This window comes from Ranitomeya imitator, chromosome 3 (genome assembly GCF_032444005.1).
Source record: "Ranitomeya imitator isolate aRanImi1 chromosome 3, aRanImi1.pri, whole genome shotgun sequence".
NCBI classification, from domain to species: Eukaryota; Metazoa; Chordata; class Amphibia; order Anura; family Dendrobatidae; genus Ranitomeya; species Ranitomeya imitator.
In genome coordinates, this window is record NC_091284.1 from 201,421,661 (window position 1) to 201,435,612 (window position 13,952).

Genomic DNA, 13,952 nt, shown 5'->3' on the forward strand with positions numbered 1-13,952 from the left:
AATTGAACAAAAGCTGCCACCAGTGCAGGCTTCGGCCTACACTCTGCTCCTCTCCTCCTCCTGCTGACCCTGGGCTCTAACACCGCCAGTTTTTGCCCGGAACTGCTAGCTGCACAGAGATAAAAACACTCGCCAATGTGTCAGTGGGGTTCAGTAATGTCAGCTGTTCCCCTGCTGTGTAGCCGGCAATGTGTCCTGCGACCACCACGCTGACACAACAACTGATATTAAAGGGAACCTGTCTCCCCCAAGGCAAGGCATTTGTAACTAGAAGAGCCACCTTGTGCGGCACTAATGCTGCACAAGGAAAAGGTGCCTCTTTTCATTATGCTCCTTGCACACGCTGAAATTAACACTTATAAAATGTGTCCCCTGAAACCGTCCCGAAGGCTGGACTTTCCTTTTTAATGAGACGCAGCACAGCTGTCATTTACACCCCCTTGGCGCTGTGCGCCGTCTCCTCAGCATTGTTTGAATCTGTCCTGCGCTGTTATGTTGTCCCTTGGCCCTGCGCAGTTAGCGCTGCCCGTCTTCTGACATCATTTGTTGTCAGGCTGGCTGCGCCAGTATGGCCGCCCTGCCCGAGATCATGCCCCGCAGTGTCTTCAGATTTATTGACACTGCGGGGCTGTGATTCATGGGCATGCACAGTGCATATATTCGCCTCTCACTCATCTCCTTCCGCCTTCTTACGACCGTGCCGCGTCACGGCCGTGGCATGCAATTTGGGATCAGCTGGCTCGGCACAGTCTGAAGAAAGCAGAAGGAGATGAGTTAGAGGTGAAGATATGCACTGCGAATGCCCATGAATCCCAAGCCTGCAGTGTTTTCAGATTTATTCACACTGCGATCCTGTGATTCATGGGCATGCGCAGTGCATTTCTTCGCCTCTTACTCATCTCCCACCGCCTTCTTCTGCCTGTGCCGCATCACGGCCATGGCATGCAATTTGGGATCAGCTGGCGTGGCACAGTCTGAAGAAGGTGGAAGGAGATGAGTGAGTGGTGAAGATATGCACTGCGGATGCCCATGAATCCCAGGCCCGCAGTGTCTTCAGATTTATTCACACTGTGGGCTTGTGATTCATGGGCATGCACAGTGCATTTGTTCGCCTCTCACTCATCTCCTTCTGACTGTGCCACGTCACGGCCGTGGCATGCAATTTGGGATCAGCTGGCACGGCACAGTCTGAAGAAGGTGGAAGGAAATAAGTGAGAGGCAAAGATATGCACTGTGGATGCCCATGAATCCCAGGCCCGCAGTGTGAATAAATCAGTAGACATGGCGGGGCGGGATCTCTGGCAGGGCAGTCGCACAGGCGCAGCCAGCCTGACAACAAATGATGTCTGAAGACTGGCAGCGCTAACTGCGCATGGCCAAGGGATAACATAACAGCGCAGGCTCCGGGACAGATTCAAACAATGCTGAGGAGGTGGCGCACGGCACCAAGGGGGTGTGAATGACAGCTGTGATGTGTCTCAATAAGAAGGAAAGTCCTGCCTCCGGGACGGTTTCAGGGTATGAGGGGACACATTTTATAAGTGTTAACTTCAGCGTGTACAAGGAGCATAATGAAAAGAGGCACCTTTTCCTTGCGCAGCATTAGTGCCGCACAAGGAGGCTTGTTGTGAATTCTGCTTTTGGGCTCCCTCCCGTGGTTATGAGTGGTAGTGCTGCTGTCTCTGGATCGCAGCATTTATCAGGTGTGTCCATTTATTGCAATTTGGACTGGGCTATATAGTCTTGCTTGATCCTTTATTCAGTGCCAGTTGTCCATTGTTTTTTGTAGGATTCACATCCCTACCTGGTCTCTCCTGTTTTGCTGTTCATTTCAACTAAGATAAGTTCTGGCTTTGTTTTTGCAGTCCACATGCTGTGGGCCTTATGGTTCAGTGTATTTCCATGTTTTGTCTTTTCCAGCTTTGTCTGTGTAAGGATTTTTTCAGCCAAGCAGGATCTCTGGAGATGCAGATATACCCTCCATGTCTTTAGTCAGATGTGGAGATTTTGTATTTTCTGTGGTGGATATATTCTAGTGTTTTAATACTGACCGCATAGTACTCTGTCCTATTCTTTCTTTTTAGCTAGAATGGCCTCCTTTGCTAAATCCTGATTTCAGTCTGCGTATGTCATTTCCCTCTCCTCTCACAGTCAATATTTGTGGGGGGCTGTCTATCCTTTGGGGATTTTCTCTGAGGCAAGATAGTTTTCCCGTTTATATCTTTAGGGGAAGTTAGTCTTAGGCTGTGCCGAGGTGTCTAGGGAGTGTTAGGTACATCCCATGGCTACTTCTAGTTGCGGTGCTAAGTTCAGGGTCTGCGGTCAGTACAGGTACCACCTTCTCCAGAGTACGTCTCATGCTGCTCCTAGGCCACCAGATCATAACAGAGGCTCTTTTAGTTGCAAACACCTTTGGGGGTTAAAGGTTCCCTTTCAACTTGCTCCAATTAGGCCTCAGCCTATGCTCTGCTTCTCCTGGATTCCCTGGGCTCCAACACTGCCAGTTGCTGCTCAGAAGTGTCTTTGTCACGGGGAGTCCCTCCTGCCCATCCTGGTTCCAGTACCTTCAGCTGGTTCCGGGCAGAGCCTTTGGCTTAGGTGCCTCCTTATGGGTATCTGAGTTCCACCAATGTAAGGTGGTCCTTGGTAGTGCTTTCTGGCACAGGTACCTCCTGCTTAGTAACCGGGTTCCATTACCGTCAGCTGGTCCTTGGTAGTTCCATTGGCTCTTGTACCTTCGGCTATCCATTCGGGTTCCAGTACCATCAGCTGGTTCTCGGCAGTGTCTTTTGCTCTTGTACCTTCAGCTCCCCATCCTGGTTCCAGTACCGTCAGCTGGTTCAGGGCACAGCCTTTGGCTTAGGTGCCTCCTTGTGGGTGTTCGAGTTCCACCAACATCAGGTGGTCCTTGGTAGTGCTTTCTGGCACGAGTACCTCCTGCTTAGTAACCGGGTTCCAGTACCGTCAGCTGGTCCTCGGTAGTTCCATTGGCTCTTGTACCTTTGGCTAGCCATCCAGGTTCCAGTACAGTCTGCTGGTTCTCGGCAGTGTCTTTTGCTCTTGTACCTTCTGCTACATTTCCAAGTTCAAGACCCTAAAGATGACGACCCTGAAGACCGAGAAGCAGAAGAACAAGAAGCTGCAGAACAAAAAGCAGAAGAACATTAAGCATAAGACTAAAAATCAGAGCAAAAGATATTATCTAAATTATAAGCAGAAGAAGACTGAGCAGTGTATGGGAGTGAGTCCGTTCCTCCTCGTGGTGCCCCGGGAAAAAACCTGCTGCTGCAGGCCAAACTGAACGCGGACAAATCCTGTTGTAAATCTTTTTTGACAGGCAGAACAGAAGGTGTAATCTTCAAACTTTTATAGATAACAACTACAGGAAGGCCTGGCTGTCACAAAGAAGAATATGATGAAGAAGAAGAATATGAAGAAGATGAAGAAGTTGATTATGAAGAAGAAGAATAGTTGAATAAAAAGAATATGAAGAATGTTAAAAAAAATAATACGAAGAAGGTGAAGAAGAAGAAGATGAATAAGGTGAAGGAGAAGTTGATGGAAAAGATGATGATGCTGAGGATCTGAATATGTGGTAAAGAGCAGATGGATTAAAGTGCATAATGGAGAGACAGGGGAGGCCAATAGTTATGTTAGTATAACAATTTTTTTTTTACTTTTTTTTACATGTCATGCGAATTATGCTCTGGAGACTTGAGAGATCATAGAATATAGTAAGGAACATTAAATTTAATGGAAAAAAACATAAAAACAGGAGAATTTGGGATTGCATTTTTCACGATCTGCTCATTTCTACCACTTATGCAATGCAACACATACAATAATCATCTATCTATAGGATAAACTAAGCACCAATTTAAGTATCTGCTATAGAAACAATGGAGAGTTTTAGAGCAAATAGAGGACAATATATTCAGGTCTCCTGTATGAAATTGTACTGTTAGACAAATGTCGTTATAATCTGTATTAAACTTTCCTATTGTAAGAATGTAAACGATGTGAATATAGATAATGCTGCCTTAAGATTGAAATTCCACTCTCTGGAGGTCATCCTGGCCACCGGCAGCACAATGATTCCTATTGAATGATAATATCTTTTTTTTGAAGTCTGATACAAACCCAATATCCAAATCCATCAATCTTTTCATCTTTATGAAATAAATAATTGTAAAATAATAGAAGCGACTGAAAATGAAATTTTTAAAACATGTTTAATTTCCTTTTCCTGTAAGATAGAACATTGAATTGATATAACATTGAATCTATTTAGTGACTAGTACTTTATATATATTAATTTACATCACACAATTAAATATCATATATTTTTTGCTTCACGTATATAACACAAACAAACAAAGCTGTGTTCATGCATATGGTTATGAGAAATATGCAATTGTTATGTAATGCATTATTTCTTCTCTGGCAAGAAAAGTCTACTTTCATCCAGTTGAGATTCTGATCTGGCTTACCGTATATACTCGAGTATAAGCCGACCCGAGTATAAGCCGAACCCCCTAATTTTGCCACAAAAAACTGGGAAAACTTATTGACTCGAGTATAAGCCTAAGGTGGAAATGCAGCATTTACCAGTGAATTTCAAAAATAAAAATAGATCATTATTTCCCCATAGCTGTGCCATATAGTGCTCTGCACCGTTCATATTTCCCCATAGCTGTGCCCCATATAGTGCTCGGCACCATTCATTATTGCCCCATGTCTGTGCCCCATATACAATGCTCTGCACCGTTCATTTTGTCCCATAGCTGTGCCCCATACTGTGCTCGGCACCGTTCATTATTGCCCCATATCTGTGCCCCATATACAATGCTCTGCACCGTTCATTTTGTCCCATAGCTGTGCCCCATACTGTGCTCGGCACCGTTCATTATTGCCCCATATCTGTGCCCCATATACAATGCTCTGCACCGTTCATTTTGTCCCATAGCTGTGCCCCATACTGTGCTTTCATCCAGTTGAGATTCTGATCTGGCTTACCGTATATACTCGAGTATAAGCCGACCCGAGTATAAGCCAAACCCCCTAATTTTGCCACAAAAAACTGGGAAAACTTATTGACTCGAGTATAAGCCTAGGGTGGAAATGCAGCATTTACCAGTGAATTTCAAAAATAAAAATAGATCATTATTTCCCCATAGCTGTGCCATATAGTGCTCTGCACCGTTCATATTTCCCCATAGCTGTGCCCCATATAGTGCTCGGCACCATTCATTATTGCCCCATATCTGTGCCCCATATACAATGCTCTGCACCGTTCATTTTGTCCCATAGCTGTGCCCCATACTGTGCTCGGCACCGTTCATTATTGCCCCATATCTGTGCCCCATATACAATGCTCTGCACCGTTCATTTTGTCCCATAGCTGTGCCCCATACTGTGCTCGGCACCGTTCATTATTGCCCCATATCTGTGCCCCATATACAATGCTCTGCACCGTTCATTTTGTCCCATAGCTGTGCCCCATACTGTGCTCGGCACCGTTCATTATTGCCCCATATCTGTGCCCCATATACAATGCTCTGCACCGTTCATTTTGTCCCATAGCTGTGCCCCATACTGTGCTCGGCACCGTTCATTATTGCCCCATATCTGTGCCCCATATACAATGCTCTGCACCGTTCATTTTGTCCCATAGCTGTGCCCCATACTGTGCTCGGCACCGTTCATTATTGCCCCATATCTGTGCCCCATATACAATGCTCTGCGCCGTTCATTTTGTCCCATAGCTGTGCCCCATACTGTGCTCGGCACCGTTCATTATTGCCCCATATCTGTGCCCCATATACAATGCTCTGCACCGTTCATTTTGTCCTATAGCTGTGCCCCATACTGTGCTCGGCACCGTTCATTATTGCCCCATATCTGTGCTCCATATACAATGCTCTGCACCGTTCATTTTGTCCCATAGCTGTGCCCCATATACAATGCTCTGCACCGTTCATTGTGCCCCATACAGTGCTCTGCACCGTTCATTATTGCCCCATATCTGTGCCCCATATACAATGCTCTGCACCATTCATTGTGCCCCATACAGTGCTCTGCACCGTTCATTGTGCCCCATACAGTGCTCTGCACCGTTCATTTTGTCCCATAGATGCTCCACATAAATCTGTGCCGCCGCTGCTGCTGCAAATAATAAAAAAAAAAAAAACACATACTCACCTCTCTTTATTGCAGCTCCCGGCGTCTCGTTCCGGCGTCCGGTCCCGGCGTCTCTGCACTGACTGATCAGGCAGAGGGCGCCGCGCACACTATATGCGTCATCGCGCCCTCTGACCTGAACGGTCAGAGCGCAGACGCCGGGAAGATGGAGGCGCCGGGAAGATGGAGCGGCGCCCGGCGGCTGGAACGCGTACAGGTGAATATTACATACTTACCTGGTCCTGGCGTTCAGCTCCTTCTCCCGGACAGCTGTCTTCGGTGCCGCAGCCGCTTTCTCTATCAGCGGTCACTGGCACTGCTGATTAGAGAAATGAATACGCAGCTCCACCCCTATGGGAGGTGGAGCCGCCTATTCATTTTTCTAATGAGCGGTCCCACGTGACCGCTGAAGAGGGGAAGAACTGCAGCACCGAAGACCGTGGGACAGGCAGAGTGAGCGTCAGGATCGCTGAGACTAGGTAAGTATGCCTCAGCGCCCTCACCCCCTCACCCGCCGACCCTGCCACCCACCTTGACTCGAGTATAAGCCGAGAGGGGCACTTTCAGCCCAAAAATTTGGGCTGAAAATCTCGGCTTATACTCGAGTATATACGGTATATCTTAAGCCATATTGCAAGACTCGCTAAAGTGTTGATTGTGACTTGTAGGATCGCTGCTTCCAACAGGTGGCGCTATATAGAGTTCAAGTCCTCTTTCTCTCTGAAGAGACAATTTGCATATAAAAATTCTTCCAGTTAGGCATTTTACCAATCTGGATAGAAGCATCAATTAGTATTCAGTGTTAGAAAAATATTTATCTTGTTATAATACTATTTTTTACTGGAATGGAACAAATGAAGTAACCTAGTGATTTTATTGCCAGTTTTATTACTCTTATATCCTGGCTTCATATGCGAAAACTGTCATGTGCAAACTAATAGAAAGCAAAATGGTAACTCAGTTTTGACTAGACTTTACTCTTAAAAGGGATCTATGGTCATACAAAAGATCGTTAGGATGCTCCATAAAATATTACGTTGTTTGTGGTCTGATTCTTAACCCATCATCCTGGTCAAATGATTGAAAGACTGGAGGCATAACCCCTTTTAATATTAAAATGTCTCACTTACTCTATTGCAGGTCGAAGATATAATATGTGTCATAGTCAGTACTGGAAGTACAGACTCAAAGTGCTAAACAAAAAATGGGATCTGGCAATCTCTCTATAAGCTGAAAAGTAAGAGTGCGGATAGCCAAATTATCACAATTTTAAAATTGTCTATCCTAAAATATTAAGATCAATTTTGTAAGACCTTCATTAAATCCCTTTGGATTTCACCAGTATCAGGCCTCTTTTTCAGAATCTAGCCTGAATAATAATAAACTTGATGTGTGCAGAATATAGACTTATTTGGCTACTCTGAAGCGCTGTCGTTGGAGTAGTTGGATCAAATTCACACTGTCACTGGAGTGTCGGCAAAGCAGATAAGTCTTGAAATCACTATTTTTATTTATTTTACTTGCTTCTATAGCACCTTAAACTTCCACAGCACTTTACGGACATCATCATCACATTTCCCACTGGGGTTCATAACCTAATTTTCCTACCAGTATATCTTTGAAGTGAGGGAGGAAACCGGAATACCCCATGAAAACATTGGGAGAACATACAAACTTGTTGCAGCTGTTATCAAAGGTGGAATTTAAAACATGGACCCCAGCTGAGGACAGCTTCAGTGACCCAGTGCTTGTCCTATTCTGCAGAGAAAAAGCAGCATCTGAGTGAATAAAGATCAGACGAGTAAAATTACCATCACACTGATTGGAACTGCCAATCTTTTGATTGTCACACCTTTGTAAGAGGCCGAGAGGCAATGTAGTGGTTTAGTCTTAAAGAAAGAAAATTAGATCAACCCTTTAAGCAAAAAGTAAGCCAAATTACATAAAGCCAGGAGATAGATATTCATATTACAAATCTTCTAGAACAGGACTTTAATACATTTAGATTACACGTTTTAGAGAGGACAGTATAACAGAGATCATAATTAATTACATAGAATAAGGATAAAATCTGTAGTTTGATGAGGCTAAAATATTTGTATGTTCTTTTAACCCTTTAGTGACAGAGCCAGTTTTTACCTTAATTAGAAGGTCAAATGTTATAAATACGACCTATGTTACTTCATGTGGTAATAACTTTAGGATTCTTCAACATCTCCCGTTGATTCTGAGAATGTTTTTTTCACGGCATATTGTAACTTGTGGTAGTTGTAAAATTTAGGTCAATGTTTTGTGTTTATTTGTGAAAATATCAGAATTTTGGCCAAAGTAATAGAAAATTCACAATTTTCAAATTTTCTATTTTTGGATCCTTAAACCAGTTCGTCACGCATCCAAAATAGTCACGCATCCAAAGTAACATTTCCCATGTATCTATCAAATCTCCATTATTTTTCTAATATCATTTTATTTTGTTAGGATGTTAACAGGATTAAACATTTGGCAGCAATTTTTCAATGAAAGTTACAAAACCTGTTTCTTTAGTGACCTATTTAGATTTAAATGATCTTTGAGTGGCCTACATATTGCAAACTCCCCAAAAGTGAAACAATTTTAAAGACTGCTACCCCTCAAACACTTCAAAACTACGGTCAGGAAAGGTTTTAGCACTTCAGGTGCTACGCATGAATTAATGCACATTGGAATGAAAAAACGAAATTGTTAATTTTTTTAAGAAAATGGACAACACAATTTGTTACCCAGTTTCCTCTGAGAGCACTAATACCTCACATGTGGTTAGAAACCTCCATTTGGACACACGACAGGGCTGGGAAAAGAAGGAGAACCATTTTAATTTTGGGACCCAAATTTGGCTGAAATGGATTGCAGGAGCATGTTGCTGTTGCAGTGCTCCTAAGGTGCCTGCATAACCGAAACTCCCACAAGTGACCCCATTTTGGAAACTAAACCCATCAAGGATTTTTTTCAGGGTCAAAGTGAGCATTTTGAACTCACAGATATTACACAGAATTTGATTAAATTGGGTCTTCATATTCACAAAAATCTTGCTGTAGCCCCAGTTTTTCACTTTTGCAAGAAGAAACATGAAAACATGGATCACACAGTTTGTTTTGCACTTTCTTCTAAGTGAGGCAATACCTGACAAAGGCTCGATATTGACTCCAAGGATTGAAACTTCCAACAGGTAGCACTAGAGTTCAAGTCCTCTTCCTCTGTAAAGAGTCAATTTGCATGCTTAGTTTCCTGTTATGAATAGATAATTCAGAACCACAATGGACCTTGAAGTTCAGAGCACACAAGTGACCTGGCAAAAACCACAAAACATAGGACGAGCTCTGAGATGTGGGAACTCTGCTGACCGCAATCCCTAAACCTATCAAACCACACTAGAGGTAGCCGTGGATTGCGCCTAACGCTCCCTATGCAACTCGGCACAGCCTGAGAAACTAGCTAGCCTGAAGATAGAAAAATAAGCCTACCTTGCCTCAGAGAAATTCCCCAAAGGAAAAGGCAGCCCCCCACATATAATGACTGTGAGTAAAGATGAAAATACAAACACAGAGATGAAATAGATTTAGCAAAGTGAGGCCCGACTTACTGAATAGACCGAGGATAGGAAAGATGGCTTTTCGGTCAACACAAAAACCTACAAACAACCACGCAGAAGGGCAAAAAGACCCTCCGCACCGACTAACGGTACGGAGGTGCTCCCTCTGCGTCTCAGAGCTTCCAGCAAGCAAGCAAAACCAAAAAAGCAAGCTGGACAGAAAATATAGCAACAAAAGTAACACAAGCAGACTTAGCTTATGCTGAGCAGACAGGCCACAGGAACGATCCAGGAGGAAGCAAGACCAATACTAGAACATTGACTGGAGGCCAGGATCAAAGCACTAGGTGGAGTTAAATAGAGCAGCACCTAACGACTTAAACTCATCACCTGAGGAAGGAAACTCAGAAGCCGCAGTACCACTCGTGACCACAGGAGGGAGCTTGATCACAGAATTCACAACAGTTTCCCAAAGGAGCATGCAAGGCATTTAAGTCTTCTCATACAGGCAAGCCTGGCCTGGCTTGTCACTCTCCACAAAGAGAAACATTGCCTCTTACATCACAAAACTTTATAACTTTTAGATGTGAAAACAAAACCTTTTTTTTTTTTTGTGAAAAACAGAACTAGCACCAACATTTTAATTTCCATGAGGGGTAATAAAAGAAAATGGACCTCATAATTTGTTAAGCAATGTTTACCGAATGTGGTTGTACCAGATATGTGGTTGTACACTAATGTTTGAGAACACAGCAAGGATCGGATGATAAGGAGTGCTACTTGGCTTTTAGAATGCAGATTCCATTTAAAGACATTGTGAAGACATTGTGGGTGCCATTTGCAGATCCCTTGAGGTGCCAGAACAGCAGAAACCCCAGCAAGAGGGCGATACCGCAGGGTGTCAGCTGACAAGTCCAGCTGTCACCCATGAGACCATTAGCCACTAAGGAGTGCTCTTCCCATATTTTTCAGGCCACTTAGTGACCACCGTTAAAAGGCATATTGGCAGTCATTAAGGGGTTAATATGCATTATCATGGTATTTGCTTCTGAGCCTGTCCTATTAATGCCACTGTACACTGTTAAAGGCAATCTGTCACCTAATTTTTGCTATCACATCTGACTGCAGCATGATGTAGGAAACAACACCCTAAATTAAAAGATGTATCACTTATCTTACTGGGTGGGGCAGTTGTGACATCATGAGAATTCTTAGATGTAGCAAGGAGCAGAGCTGAGAAAACTATCCCCCCCCCTCACACAAGGCTCTGTATGTACATAGAAAAACAGAGTAAAGGCCAGAACTCCAGCGCCAAGGTGTCCCAAATCGAGACAGTCCTATACTGTCTCTGATATTAAAATGATATTAAAACCTTACCATGTGCTAAAAATGACCTCAATTTGAATAACAGCAGAGTAGGATTGGGGCCCAACCATGGACACCAGGCATGGGAAGCTATATAAATGCAATGCCGAGCTCTGCATGTACATAGTATATTGACAGTGAGCTGCTTATCTAAGGAAGGAGCATCTTCATAGGACTGCTTATGTGCATGCTAGTCATAATGTCCCAGTGATAAAACCTTCAGTGTAAATAAACAACAGTGCACAGCTTGATAAGTGACACATTGCTGAATTCTCTGTTTTAACCCCTACTGTATGCTATCCTCTGATTAAATAGAAAAAAATCTGCTGACACATTTAAGTGACCTTTATGTCATTCTGCTGCTGGCTATGAGCTACAGAAGTCAAACAATATAACATTTAAAGAAACCATTTCACCATTGCCAAAATGCTTAAGAGTACAGACAAATAATATATTTATGTTTACAATATGAAAAACATGGCTTATGTTCATCATGTTTACATTGTCTAAGCTAATGTTTCCATTTTTCGGCGCACTTTCATTTTTACTAAACACTTCTGAACAAATGAAAATGGTCAAGAAAGCACATGGAACATGAAAAAATGCAATAAAGAATATGTTTCATAAAATTTTTATGTTTGGAAATATGCTAGGGGGAAATTGTGCTTTCATAGGAAGCAATACAAGATTAGACCACAGGAAACACTAAGCAAGTGCATGTATTATTTATAAAGCAGTACACAAAAACATGTTTTTATAGATAAAAAATATGAAACACTTTGGAATATTATACAATGAAGCTCAGAGATAGCAGTGCACCTGGGTAATAACAAAATTACCGACAGGTAATAACAAAAGCATAATTTGTTGGTGTTTCTGTAAAATTTGCATGAAAGAATTGTATTTTGTAATCAAAGTGAATTTGAATATTTACAATGATAAATATCCCTCTTTTCTAGTTTTAAATAATCTCATTCTTTATGAATGGAAGTGTTTGAACTTGAATTTGGAATAGGGTTTCATATTGACTTACATCAATACAAAATTTGGTTTTGTTTGTGAACGGAAAAACAAAACATGCCATCCGATTAAATACCAATGCAATAGAGATTTTTCCATTTGCGCCTTATATTTATTTATGGCTTTGTTTTATGTGGGAGTAAATGGAGATTATTTTACGCATAATTATGGTGTGCAGGCAAATATCCATCTTTTTACACTCTTTTCTGGCTGTACTGGCATGTAATAGCTGCAGTCTTTCTCTGGCGTCAGTAGTGATGCCTCGGACACTACTGCAAATTCTGGTAAAAAATGACTAAGTAAGTACCTGACACTTTTATGTGTGTAGCAATAGTGGAATTTATAAAGTCATTAATTGCAGTGTGCTAATATATTTTGTATAGAGGTGATCAATCTGACCACCACATCAAAACCCTGTCATGGGCAGCCCAATCTCCAGACCTGAACCCCATTGAAAACCTCTGGAATGTAATCAAGAGGATGATGGATAGTCACAAGCCAACAAACAAAGAAGAACTGCTTACATTTTTGCACCAGAAGCAGTGTGAAAGACTGGTGGAAAGCATGCCAAGACGCATGAAAGCTGTGATTAAAAATCATGGTTATTCCACAAAATATTGATTTCTAAGCTCTTCCTGAGTTAAACCATTAGTATTGTTGTTTCTAAATGATCATGAACTTGTTTTCTTTGCGTTATTTGAGGTCTGAAAGCCCTGTTTTTGTTATTTTGACCATTTCTCCTTTTCAGAAAAAAAATACAAAATGTATTGCTTGGAAATTCAGAGACATGTTGTCAGTAGTTTATAGACCAAAAGAACAATTTACATTTTACTCAAAAGTATAACTATAAAGAGAAAAATCAGACAAACTGAACATTCTGCAGTGGTCTCTTAATTTTTGCCAGAGCTGTATTTGCAAGTCTCTATGAATTTGAACAATTTGAGATTTGATTTAAAAAGATTGCAAAAAAAAAAAAAAAAATCTAATGGCACACACTGCCGAAGATTGCATCAGCCAGAAAGCAGGTTCATGACGTGAGGCATCACATGTTTAGATGTCACATGTTCTAGAACAACCGATCAGGCAAATCACTGGAATTATAAAAGATGAGAGGCAAAGCAGCTGACTTTTTAAGATTTTGCAGCCAAGGAAAAAGACTTCAGAGTACGCAACTCATAATTACAAATGAAAGATAGAAGATATAAAATCCTAACTACATCTGATTGTGGTGTATTACTGCAGTGCTGTAAAATTTTGAAAATTGGGAGTGGTAGTCTCAGTCGGTGAATAATAATAATAGACCAATACAGGCTCATCAAAAGAGGGTCACAAAATCATTTAAACAAATGCCAAAAGCCAAATGCGCGCACTTTCTAACCGGATGAGGAGATGGTGGAGAAAGCGGAGTAGGAGGATGAGGCAACGTGAACATAGAGAAGACTAGGAGATGATATGCACAGTAGCAGGCAACTTAAAGGCTAGGGGCCGACCTGAGTGCCTTTGCACCCTGCTCCCTCGAATGCTGTGCAATTGGGGCAGTGTGACTACCACTTCTTCCTCCTAACTGCCAACATCACTGGATGGCCTTGACTCCATGTGGGGTCTAGGACCTCATCATCTGCCATCGCATCATCATACCTCTTCACTCTGTCCATTGCTCAGCTGCCCTAAGAATCCACTTCTGCCCTCACTACTCGTCTGCTTATCCCCTCCTTTCTCCCCTCCCCTTTACTGTCTCCCAATTCCACAATGTATCCTATTCAAGCTACTAATACTGGCCAACAACGCCATCCATAACTTGGCTTCCTCTTATATCTGT